Genomic DNA, 13,584 nt, shown 5'->3' with positions numbered 1-13,584 from the left:
TGAACCTCGAGCACGAGTTCGAGGAGAAGCCGGGGTTGATCCGGGCCGAAGCTGAAGGCAGGACTGCTGCCTTGAGGGCCAAGCTGGAGGAGGCGACACGGCGGGCCGACGCTTTCCGGGCCGCTCTTGAGGTGTCGCAAGGTGAGTTAACCGCCTCCCAGGCCGAGGTGCTCCTTCTCTGCCAGCGGGTGGAGGAGGCTGAGGTCGTCGCGGGCCAAAATGTGGACGAGATCCATCAGCGGTGGATCCTGGAGCATGAGCACGGCCCCATGCTTGCCACGCTCCGGGAGAGAGCCAACGCAGCCTTGGGCAACATCTGCGAAGCGGCTGTTGGCGAGCCGCACGCAGTCAACTATGCTGGCAATCTTCAGTTCTTCACTGACGTGGTGACGCAGCTGGAGGCGCGGTCAGTCAGGGCTGACAGGTTGGTGGAGGAGAGGAGCCGCGCCCTGCTTGGGCGCGCCTTTTCTCGCGTCTTCAACCACCTCCGGAACATGGATCCCCACTTTGATTTTGACGCTGCCATCGCCCCAGTCCCCCAGGCCGTCCGAGGCGACCTGGCGCACTGGGTGGAGCACAATGTGGAGGCTCTTATCAGGGCCTTCGCTTCGGACAACGATGACGCGATCGTGGCGGCCGTCGAGGGCGGCGTGGTGAACGGCCCTGACGCCGCTGACGGCGACGCAGACAGTGATGGCGGGTTCAGCGACGCCAGCAACGGCTCGGGTGGAGCTCCTGAGAACGCATTGGGGGATTCATCCGACTGATTGTGCATCGCTCCTACTTCCTTACCCTGCAGTGAGAGCATTTTGAAGGGGGAGCCCCTTATGTAAAACTTGTGTTCATCGTATTAGTAGACGCGACATTGCCCATGCGCCCGCGCCAAGTGGTTGGCCCAAGCGACGCGTTGGTCGGCTAGTTTACCTTTCTCCCGTGCTGGCCCTGAGGCAGCCCATGGGAGGTTGTGGTGTCTTGAGTGTTCCCTGACTGGGTTCGTAGGATCTGCAGTAAAACACCCTCCTGAGAGGTCACATCTGCGGCAGTCTGGGCTGCGCGCAAGCTAGGCCCGTCCCGGCTCGCGAGGGGCTCGTGAGGGGAGGCAGCTGAGGCGAAGCGGTAACCAAAACGCGAGAAATTGCTCGAACGATACTAAGCACCCCTTCCCCGAACACACGCAAATCTCAAATTCGAATCCAACTTGAATCCAGCGGGGGAAAGCGACAACCAAAGGGAAGAGCAACTAAAGCAAACAAAAGGCCGCGTCCAGCACCTAGTCTAGTCTTGGACGTCTTCTCACCAGCGCGGAGCTAAGTGCTGCCACTAGGCGTGGGAGGGAGCCCCAGGGCCTGAGGCCGGCACCCCTGAGACTTCGGGGCGTGTACAGCCCCACTCATTATTACGTGAGAGTGTCACGGGGCGGCGAGCTTCACAGGCACTGGGCCTTCTTCACAGGTACTGGTCTTGCATCATATCGCCAGATGAGGGCCCAGCCTTGCGCCACACTCTAGTGCCATCAACGACGACCGGAAACCAGGCCGCCGCCGATGGGGTAGAGCGGTCGCCAGCGGTTCCCCCAACGACCACGGGTCCTCCGCCGGGGGCAGGCTCTGAGGCAACTCCCCAGCGGAGGGCCTACCTCCTGAGAACACCTTGCTCCGAACGCCGCCGTGGTGATGTCGGATCCCGGCCCCTCTCCTGCAGCCCCCTGCACCCTCCCCCCGAGGGGCAGGAGACTGTGGGAGCGGAGCAACTGCTCGGTGTGGCGACCTGCACCTCCTGCGATCCATGGTTAGCGTATACCTGCTCCTGAAGAATTAGCGGTACCCGATAATCGTTTCCCCCAGCGCGGCCAGTAGGACCGTCCCGGGGCTCCCGGAAAGGCTCAGCTTCTGGCGCCTCGTCCCCCCAGCCTGGGCTGAGGAGCGAGCCTTGTTCGCTCTCGTGTGGGTCCATCATGAGGGGCACGTATTCCTCCGGTGCCGTCATCCCGAGTGCCACGCCGTAATGCCCCGCATGCCACACGGTCCTGCCTGACGCGCCCACCGTGGGGTGGCAGCGCGGCCGCCCACTGGGGCCGCGGGTCGCGTCGAGTCCTTCTTCGCGGACCGGGAGCGGGGGCAGCGCCGCCGCCGGTCCGGCGCTGACAGCATAGCTGGCGTCGGAGTAGCCTTGGAGCCCGCGGGCGCGCGCGGAGCCCCCGCGCGGGCCGCCCTAGTCTTGAGATGGGAGCTGGGTGGAGAAGGGGTGAGCCCCCGAGGCGGCGAAGCCTAGGAGCTCTGCCACTCACTCCAGCAGCACGTCATGGCCACCCTCCAGCAGCCTGCACTGCAACAGCTCTCGGTCCACTGTGAGCGCGGCCCTCGAGTTCGCCTGCTCCCTGCGAGTGTACGGCGTCGTGGTCGCGGTGTGATTGGAGGCCCTTGGCGCCGACCGCGCCTGCCGCGGCGTGAGAGCTGTCGAAGCCTATCCGCATCGCCCGCCGCCCGCAGCGCCCTATGGACCGCGAGCTGCCTGGGGCACAGGGTCGCCCGAGGCAAGCGGCTCTGCGCAAGCGGGCCACGCCGCCCTCGGATCTGGGTTGCCCGCCTGGTCGCCGGACATGGTGATGACGACGCGACGGGGCGCGAAGCGGTAGAAGGTGGACTCCGGCACACCCCTACCTGGCGCGCCAAATGTCGGATTTCGGGTTCCGACAGACCCTTGAGGTTCGAACACTGGGGTGTGCGCGGAGCTTTCGTCTCCTACCTACCCGCACCCCTCCGCCTTGCTAGGATCTAAACTAAGGAAAGAACAACACAAGAGACACAGGGTTTATACTGGTTCGGGCCACCGTTGTGGTGTAATACCCTACTCCAGTGTGTGGTGTGGTGGATTGCCTCTTGGGCTGATGATGATGAACACTACAAGGAAGAACAGCCTCGCGAGGGTCTGTTCTTGGCTGGGGCGATGAACTGCTGGGAGGAGCTCAGTCGCCCTTCTCTCTCTCTCTCTCTCTTTCTTTTTTCCCTCGGTCCTCTCTCTCCTGTCTAGCGGCTGGCCGGTCCTATTTATAGGGCCCCTGGTCCTCTTCCCAAATATCGAGCGGGAAGGGAGCCAACAATGGCAGGCTAATTTGAAGGGGGACAACTAGTACTAGCTATCCTGACAAAAGTAGTCTTCACCTGCGCAAAGCTCTCGTGATGACGCCGTCTTGGGCTCCACGGTGACCTCCGTCTCGTAGTCCTCCTGGTCTTGGTCTCGTTGCACCGAAATGGCAACCTTTGCCTGATGCCTCGGTACTCCGCGGCTGCGCTTGCCCCCTTTGCACTAAAGAGGAAAGGAGGACACTGCGCGGGCTGGCACCCGCCTGGCGCCCTCGGTCATCATGGCTTGCATCACGGGCACCTCGTGAGGTACCCCGCCTTGAGATCTCCGCCTCCTCGTGAGCCAGCCTGACGAGGCCGTGCCTGAGGAAGCTCCGCGTCGTCCGCCCCGCGAGGCTTGGCCCCTCGCAAGGGTCTTGGGTTTGTGTTGGTGAAGATGGGCCGCGCTGGGCCCCCTTTTGAGCCACGCCGCAGGCCACAGGCAGGCAAGTCTGGGGACCCCCATTCCTAGAACGCCGACAGTTCCGGTTCTCTATTAAAAGGGGGCCTTAATATCCCTTAGTTTCAAATATGGACCCCGCTGCCACGGGAGGGTAAGACAAAAGATGTCATCCAAGTTCTTTCCATAAGCACGTATGACTATTTATGAAATACATTCCTACATTATATTGACAAACTGGAGCTAGTGTCATATCGCCCTAGGTTATAACTATCTCATCATGAATATCATCCGACAAGTCACCGATCCAATGCCTACAAATTTATCTTATATTGGTCTTCCTAAGTTACTACTGCTATCATCATTGTTACACTTGCTACAAAATTACTGCTATCACTGTCACCATTGCTATTGCTGCTCACTACCATCAAAACTATCATATTACTTTGCTACTGATTACTTGATGCAGATAATTAATCTACAGGTGTGGTTGAATTGACAACTCATCTGCTAATACCTTCAAAAATTCTTTGGCTCCCCTTGTGAATTTATTAATTTGGGTTGAATACTCTACCCTCGAAAACTATTGCAATCCCCTATACTTGTGGGTTATCAACACCTTTTTCTGGCATCGTTGCCGGGGAGCATAGCTATATTTGTTGAGTCATTTGGGATTATTATCAATTTATCACTATGAAGAATCTAAAGTATGCTAAGACTAAGATATTTCCCTAAAAGACAAGGGGAGGTAAGGAACTTCCATCCAGTTCTGCTTTAGATTCACCTTCTATTATAAGTAAACATGCAATACCACCACATGCAATTAATTCTGATATGTCGCAAGTTATTGATGATGGTACTTCTGCTATGAATAATTCTTATGATGATGCTAGTACCTTGCTTGATAATGATGATGTGGCACTTGGTGAATTTCTTGATAAACAAATTGCTAGAGTAATACAACATGATGTTGTTGAATCTGATGATGAACTTGAAACTGAAACTCCTGAAACACCTGCTAGAAATAGCCTTCCTAGATATGAATTGCCTAAAGTACTGGAAGGTTATGTTATGATTGAGGAGACAACTAGAGATATTCTTGCTTGTAAGGATAGAGATGATCTAGAGAAATTATTATGCAAGTATAAAGAAAAATCTCTGAATGCTAGAATGAAATATGATACTAAGTTTGCTACTTCACCTATCTTTATTGATGATAAGGAATATGAATTCTCTGTCGACCCAGAGTTGATTACTGTGGTTGAACCTAATCCTTTAAATGGTTATGAAACTGAAACTATTGTGGCAGATCTTACTAAGTTGAATGACATAGCCACCCTTTTTACTCATGATGAGAAAACTCGCTATTACTTTATTCTCAAATTATTTCCTTTCTCATTAAAGGGTGATGCTAAAGCTTGGTACAATACCCTTGCTCCTGGTTGTGTGCGTAGTCCCCAGGATATGATTTATTACTTCTCTGAAAAATATTTTCCTGCTCATAAGAAACAAGCTGCCTTACAGGAAATATTTAACTTTGTGCAAAATAAAGAAGAGAGTCTCCCACAAGCTTGGGGGAGGCTTTGCCAATTACTTAAGAAAAATGAAATACTTGATATCTTCTACAATGGACTAACGACGCTTCTAGAGACTTCCTAGATAGCTGTGCTGGTTGTGTTTTCAGGGAACAAACTATTGGTTAAGCCGAAGAATTGTTGAATAAGATATTGAAAAATTATGATGATTGGACTCTTCCTGGACCACTACCTAAACCCACTCCGAAGAAGAGGGGTATATTATATCTTAGTCCTAAAGATATGCAAGAGGAAAAGAAATCTATGAAGGAAAAAGATATTAAAGCTCAGGATGTTAAAAATTTACCTCCTATTGAAGAAATACATGGACTTAATACACCACCAGTCCTATGGTGGTAGAGGTAAATTCTATAATGAAGTTAAATGATAATGATAATCCTCACAATATGCATCCTAGCGAATGCCATTATGAGATTGAAAACTACATTAGAAAACAAGATCACTTCAATGCAAATGTTATGAAACAATTGAAATACAATTCTGATAAGATTGCTGGCTTGAGTGACTTGTTATTTAGAATATCAAATGATGTTAGAGGTGTTGGAAAGCATGCTTCTATGGTTCAAACTCAGTTGTTAGAGTTGCTTGATGAAATGAATAATAATATACATGACTTTGTTGTTAGAGTTGCAACTAGAGGAGGTAAAATGACTCAGGAACCACTTTATCTTGAGGGACACCCAAAAAGAATTGAACAAGTCTCACAAAGACCTAACACTAGTGCACCTAGTTCTTCTAAAAATAAAAAGAGGAAGAAAAATGATAGGACTATGCATGCTCCTAGTGAACCTGAAATAGAGAAACCTCCTAACAATGATAATGAAACTTCTATCTCTGATGCTTAAACTCAGTCTGGTAATGAATACTCACCTGGTGATAATGAAAAAGATAATGCTAATGTTCATGAAGCCTCTCAACCTAATAATAATAAAGAACCAGACAATGATGTTGAGATAGAATCACCTGTCGATCTTGATAACCCACAACCTAAGAATAAAAGTTATGATAAAAGAGACTTCATTGCTAGAAAACACGATAAAGAAAGAGAACCATGGGTTCAAAAACCTATGCCTTTTCCACCGAAGTCAACTAAAGAGAATGATCATGAAGAATTTGAACGCTTTGCTGAAATGCTGAGGCCAGTCTTTTTGCATATTCGCTTGATTGATATCTTGAAAATGCCTCCTTATGCAAAGTATATGAAAGACATCATCACTAATAAGAGAAAAATACCAGAAGCTGAAATCTCCACTATGCTTGCTAATTATACTTTTAAAGATGGAGTACCTAAAAAACTTGGAGATCCTGGAATACCAACTATACCTTGCTCCATCAAAAAGAATTATGTGAAAACTACTTTATGTGATTTAATAGTTGGAGTTAGTGTTATGCCTTTCTCTTTATATAAAATACTTGATTTGAATAAACTCATACGTATTGAAATATCTTTGCAAATGGATGATAAATCAACTGCCATACCTATCGGTATTCTTGAGGATGTGCCTGTTGTTGTTCCTAATGTTACTATTTTGACTGACTTTGTTATACTTGAGATGCCCGAGGACGACAACATGTCGATTATCCTTGGTATACCCTTCTTGAATACTGCAGGCGCTATTATTGATTGCAATAAAAGCAAGATCACTTTTCATATCAATGGTAATGAGCATACGGTGCACTTTCCGAAGAAACAATTCCAAGTGAATGGTATTAATGTTATTGAAAAATCTCCGACAATCACTATCGGAAGTTTTCAAATACCTTAACCTATTGTCAAAAGCAAATATGAAATGCATATTGTTGGGGACATTCATATCCCCATTGAGGTAACTGAGTGATTTATGAAAGTTCTTCGGTTTCATGTTAAATGAAAGTGGTTGTTAATAAGACTAGATCAACCTTATTAATGGATCATTTTTGAAAGGTGTGAAGTTGATGAATTTAGTAAGCACTACCTTCTGTCCCTACTTTTGTTTTCTATTTTTATTAGTTAAATAAAATAAAATGCCATGTTTTATCTGTTTTTTGATTTCTGTTTTGTCTGTTAAATAAAAAATGAACCGGAAATAAAAGTTCTCAAAATGCTCTGAAAATTTAATATGATTTTTTTCTGAATATTTCTAAATTTCTGGTCCAAACAACTTCAGAGGGAGGTGCCCAGGTGGGCACAACCCACCCGGGCATGCCAGGACCCCCAGGCGCGCCCTGGTGTGTTGTGGGCTCACTTATCTCTTCATACCACATCATCACCTACCTCCAAAAAAATTCCCCAGAGCTCTCTATCTCGGGTTCCTGCTCTCAAGCCCGCTGATTTCGATCTCTTTGCTCAAAGCTCCATTTCTAAAACTGTTTCGGGGGATTGTTGCTTGGTATGTGACTCCACCGTTTGTCCAATTATGTCACAACCCTAGCTTCAGCCTTGTTGTGGACTAGTCTTGGTTGTCGCATCATGTTTAAATTTTTCCTAAACTTGAAATGGGGATGTTCAAACCCTAGCACCAAATGAAATCCAACTAGGATCAAAATGAAATATTTTCAATGAACCCAAAATGCCCTTCAGAAATGTTCGTCATTTCTGATAAAGGTAAAAAACTCTGCCAAAAATGATGAACATATTTCTAGGTCATTTCTAGATTTTTGAATTAAACATATTGAATTTGAATTGGGGCATTTAAATCCTATAAATATTTTAAATGCTCTAATAATTCTGAAACTAGTTGAGGGCTGTTGGGAATAATTTCAACAGTGCCCACAAATATTTTCAGGAGTTTTAAAAATGGTTTAGCTTTTAAACTAAATCAAAACAGAGGAAAATAAATAGAAAACAGGAACATAATTAGAAGAGAGAGAGAGAGAAGGACTCACCTGGGCCACATACCTGGCCTGGCACTGTGCCGGCCCAGCCCACTGGTGCCTGCCAGTCACCACTCACCTCACGCCGGAAGGACGCAGCGCGCGTGGCCGCCGCTTGCGAGCATGCACCTTGCCAGCTCCTGCTTGCCGCCGAGGGTCTGGATGCCTCCACGAGTGCCACGCAGACCCCCTCGACCCTCTCTCACTCTACCACGCTCTCACCCCCTTCCCTGGATCTCTCTCACGCCCGAGCGCTGCCACCGCCACCGACGCCGTTCGCCACGGCCAGAGCCACTATCCCGCCTCTCCGTCGTGTCCAGAAGAACTACCCCGTTGCCCTACTTCTCCCTGTTGAGCCGCGCGACGCCGGACGCCCCGACGCATAGTCCCCGACCTCTTCTTCCTTCTCGGATCGCCGAGATCGACCTCGCTGCCCTACTCAACTTTGACCTTCCCCGAACCCGCTTCGACAGCCGTCGCAACTGCCGTGAGCTTCTACACCGTCTCCCCCTCTTCTTTGCATAGTTTGTGTCTTCTAACCGTCTCGTCCACCGGAGCCGAGACGCTCCGCCACAAGAGCTTGCCGCCGGCGTTGCTCCGGTGACCATTTGGTCACGCTACCGTGCCAAACACGCCGCCGCACCGTGTAGTGCCTCGCATGCGCTTTAGTTTGCGCATTTTCTCACTGCAGCTGCGCCCTCGTGCACAGCCAAACTTCGGTGGCCGGAAGCGTGGTCGCCGCCACTGTTTCCAGCCACCCTAGCTCCAGCCAAGGCCACTGTTGGACGCGCCACACTGCCAGCTTCCCGTAGAGCGCAGTCACGCATCCATCCATCGCCGGAGTTGGCCGGAAGGGCGACTTCGCCGCGTCTGTGTGCTCGTCGGCGATTGGCCGCCGGTGACAGCCACTATTAGGGGTTAAACAACCCACTAATTAACCCCTGGCTCACTAACACATGGGCCCAATGCCCTAATTAACCCCAGCTTTATCTCTGCTTAGATTTGTTATAACCCAGCGAGACCCACGTGTCAGCTTTGACTATGGTGACATGGCCGTTGACCCGACCCCACCTGTCTGTGACTCTAGGCAGCACTTGGTCATTGACTAGTGGGCCCCACTAGTTAGGGTTGACCTGGACCTCCCTGTTGACTTGCAGATGTCACACAGACGTCATGTTGATGTAGTAACTACCGAGATTTAAATGAACCTAAATGATTTATTTATATTTAGAAATTTGCCTAAAAATCTAAAAATCATAGAAATTCAACCGTAGCTCGAAATGAAAAGATTTATATGTGAAAAATGATCAAAAAAATCCAAACTCTTCATTGGTACTGGTTTCATGCATGAAAAAGCAACTTAACCTTGCTGTATAGAACAAAACATGTTAATGCACTTTGGAAATTCATAGTTTGAATTTGAATTTGAACCTTTGGTTCAAATTAACCCAAACCCTTCTGTTGCTAGTTGCATTAGCTCAATCAACAGCATATTGCCATGTCATTACCATGCATCATATTGTTGCATTGCATTGATCGTTTTCCTTCTCTGTTGCCGGTATTTATCCCCTCTCAGTAGACGTGGTTCCGATGATGAGATCGATTACACTAATGAAGAATTTTACTATCTTCAAAAGTGCCAGGCAAGCAAGAATCCCTTGTTCATTCCGATAAAATCCCACTCTCTCGCTCCTGCTCTCTTTTACTACATTAGGACAACAACGATTCAACTGTTACATGCTACGGTAGTTGAACCCCTTTCCTCTGCATTACCTGTCATTGCCACAGTAAATAGATGAAACCCACTAGCATGAGTAGGATTCGTTTGAGCCCTAATGTGCCTACTCATTCATGCTTGTTTGTCATGCCTGCTACTGCTTAGAGTTGAGTCAGGTCCGATTTATCGGGGATGAATTAGAGTGGTGATGAACATGTCCTACTCTGTGTGAGCTAAGTGTGTGAGCACAATTTGGTAAAGGTATCGATGAGAGGCCATGTAGGAGTACATGGTGGGTTGTTTCATTGGATCCGTCCTTAGGAACTGAGAGCTATGTATGTGATTTCAGATCAGCTACTACCATGCGTTGGGCCCGAAACCAATGGACCCTTTTGAATTATTAACTGCCCCTATCCTCTGTCCAGGAGTTGCAAGTAGTTTCTGGTGTTTGTAGTATGCTAGAGGCCGTGCGCAGCGCTGACCCGAGGGGTGGGCTGTGATGTAGTAGGCATGTGGCACGGTGTACTGGGACGCCAGTTTGGTGCCTCAAGAACCCTGCACACATCGTTCGGGGCCGTAGTGGAAACCTTGGCCGGACTCCCTGCGGATGGAACCTGAATAGGCGATAAACCTAGACTAGGGACTAGTGTGGTTAGTCAGGTCATGGCCGACACCCTTGCCAGGCTTCCGCTTGAAGGTTGCCGAGATACATGACGTGTACATGGCAGTAAGTGGCGAGAGCGTGTGTGAAGAGGTACACCCCTGCAGGGTTAACATCATCTATTCGAATAGTCGCGTCCGCAGTAAAGGACTACTTGGGTGCTTATGCAGTTCGTAGACAAGTGAAAGTGGATACTCTAAAATGCGCAAGATAAGTGTGAGTGCTATGGATGGCGTTCTCATAGGGAGACGGGAGTGGATCCATAGTGGTGTATTGATTTGGTGAATATGTGGACTCGTGTGCGCCACCGCAAAAGAGTTACTTGCAAACGTAGTTCAAGATAGCCACTGAGTCAAAGCTGGCTTGCTACAGTTAAACTCCACCACCCCCTTTATTGATACCAGTGCATATGTAGCTAGTTCTGATGTAAGTCTTGCTGGGTACATTTGTACTCATGTTTGCTTAATTTATGTTTTTGCAGAGATACTTCAGTCTCACTAGTAGTTCCGTGTGGACTTCGATGTTTAGCTTGTTGCCTCAGCTATGATCTTGTGCCCTCGGCAGGGTCTTGTAGATAGTCAGGCTTCTCAGCCTTTTTCATTTGTAGTTGTCTATACTCAGACAAGTTAATCTTCCTCATGTGCCTATTGCTTGTATGACTTGAATGCTGGGTCATTAGACCCATGTTTGTAATATCTGGCTCCTCGGAGCCTAATGAATAAATACTTTGAGTCGTAGAGTTTTGCTATGATGCTATGTTGTATTTGCACCTACCGAGCATATTGTGTGTATTATTTTGAAATGCTTGGTATGTGTGGGATCCGACAATCTAGTGGTTTATTCTTGGTAGCCTCTCTTATGGGGAAATGTCTCCTAATGCTTCCACTAAGCCTTGGTAGCTTGCTACTGCTCCGGAACACATACGCTGACCAGCATGTGTCCTTCTTCGTTCCTGTGTCTGCCCCTTCGGGGAAATGTAACACGTTGTTCCTTTAAGTCCTTGTAGCTTGCTATGACTTGGGTTCATACGTTGATCATCGACTCGTTCGTTGCTGGGTCATGTATGCATGTCCCTCTAAGTTAGTGCCACTTTGGATTCACGACTAGTCATGTCGGCCTGTGTTCTCTGTCATATGGAGGCTAGCAACACTATCATATATGTGAGCCAAAAGGCACAAACGGTCCCGAGCCAGGTAAGGTGGCACCCGTGGGGATATCGTGCGTGAGGCCGCAAAGTGATATGATGTGTTACATGCTAAATCGTTGTGACTTAGGATTGGGGTCCTAACAGCTTTGGTATCAGAGCCTGACTGCCTGTAGGATTACCAAGCCAAACTGGTCGAAGTTGAGTCTAGAAATGCTCTAGTTGTATAAGGGAATTGATTGTGGAAGGGAACGTAAGGCTCTTTTTACTCCTTAACCTTATGTCCTTCTGATCGGAGTCACCCTCTTATTTTCTACGGGGATTAAGAATTAGGCTTCTCTTCTTTCTATCAGGATCACGTGTTACTAATCCGTAGACTCTTAGGATTGTTGGTATCAAGCCTCAGTTCAGTTCTACTACTCCAGTATGTTGTTAGTTGGATTCGGAACCTTGATATGATGTTGTTAAGTGGTCATGCCACTATTTTGCAGGATGTATCAAATCTTTTTGAGCATTTAAAATCGTTATGCTGTCCGTGTCATCCCAGGTTTCTGAATAGTCTGATGCACTTGCAAATTCCTTCCTCCATGTTCCCGGTGTCCTTTTGGGGCAGATTAAGCACACTAACCGTTATGTTGAGGTACTCCATTACCTCTACGTATATGTTGAAGCTATTATTATGACACTAGGGTATCTTAGAGGATCACCTAGTAATCTAGGCGTGTTTTGTGTTCCTAGTGTGATGATTCTAGCCATCATCCTCAAAAGCATTCCATGAAGCCATTTATTTTGTAGGAATTCTATTTCTGGGTTCTTGAGACCAAGATTCACCCTACTTACTTCATGTTGATAGTGTTTGGTAGTTCCTTCAGGATATTAGTAACCTTTGCGATAGTCCTCGAGGTCTGTGGTATTTTCCTCTTCCAAATACCATGAACTACTTAAGGCCGAAGTTCCTCGTTGAATCGAAAGATCACAACCAGAGTGCTTGATGAGTTCTCAATTATATGTTGTGACTCTGCTAGTTCTACCTTTCTGCATGGGTTATCTGGAAGAAATATGTTGAACTCGTTCGACATGCTAATATATGCACCCACAACTCAGAAAACCAGATGTTCCTTTGAGTTGTCCCTCTTTAGTTGTTGCCTAGCAAATTGAACCTTCATCGTCTATTCCTCTCGACCCCTCACTATGTGTGTTTGTGTCTCACTCCATGAGCTGGTCTTGAGTTGCTCGATCTTCGAGGAGATCGCTTTCTGTAGAGCTTCTTTCTATCATCCTCGTGTTGGACAAAGATCTCGAAGGCAAAGATGTCAAGATTAATATGATGCAATGGATCAACATCTTTGAGAAGGGCAGTTGGATCGTGAAGATTGTGTTAGCTTTGTGTTCCGTCTTCCTCTTACCCTACGCTTGAATCTCGGGACAAGATTCTTGTTTAGTGGGGGTGAGTTGTCACAGACCTAGCTTCAGCCTTATTGTGGACTAGTCTTGGTTGTTGCATCATGTTTAAATTTTGCCTGCACTAGAAATGGCGATGTTGAAACCCTAGCACCAAACGAAATCCAACTAGGATCAAAATGAAATATTTTCAATGAACCCAAAATTCCCTTTGGAAATGTTCATCATTTCTGATAAAGGTAAAAATGATGAACATATTTCTAGGTCATTTCTGGATTTTTTTAATTAACTCATATTGTATTTGAATTGGGGCATTTAAATCCGATAAATATTTTAGATGCTCTAATAATTATGAAACTAGTTGAGGGCTGTTGAGAATAATTTCAACAGTGCCCACAAATATTTTCAGGAGTTTTCAAAATGGTTTAGTTTTTAAACTAAATCAAAACAGAGGCAAATAAATAGAAAAGAGAAACAAAATTAGGAGAGAGAGAGAGAAGGACTCACCTGGGCCACTTACCTGGCCTGGCACTGTGCCGGCCCAGCCCACTGGCGCCTGCCAGTCACCAATAACTTCGCGCAAGAAGGACGCAGCGCGCATAGCCGCCGCTCTCAAGCACGCTCCTCACCAGCTCCCGCTTGCCGCCGAGGGTCTGGATGCCTCCCCGAGTGCCACGCAAACCTGGTCGAC

The sequence above is a fragment of the Triticum dicoccoides genome, chromosome 2A (assembly GCF_002162155.2).
Source record: "Triticum dicoccoides isolate Atlit2015 ecotype Zavitan chromosome 2A, WEW_v2.0, whole genome shotgun sequence".
Classification (NCBI taxonomy): Eukaryota; Viridiplantae; Streptophyta; class Magnoliopsida; order Poales; family Poaceae; genus Triticum; species Triticum dicoccoides.
Note: the sequence above shows the minus strand (reverse complement) of the source record.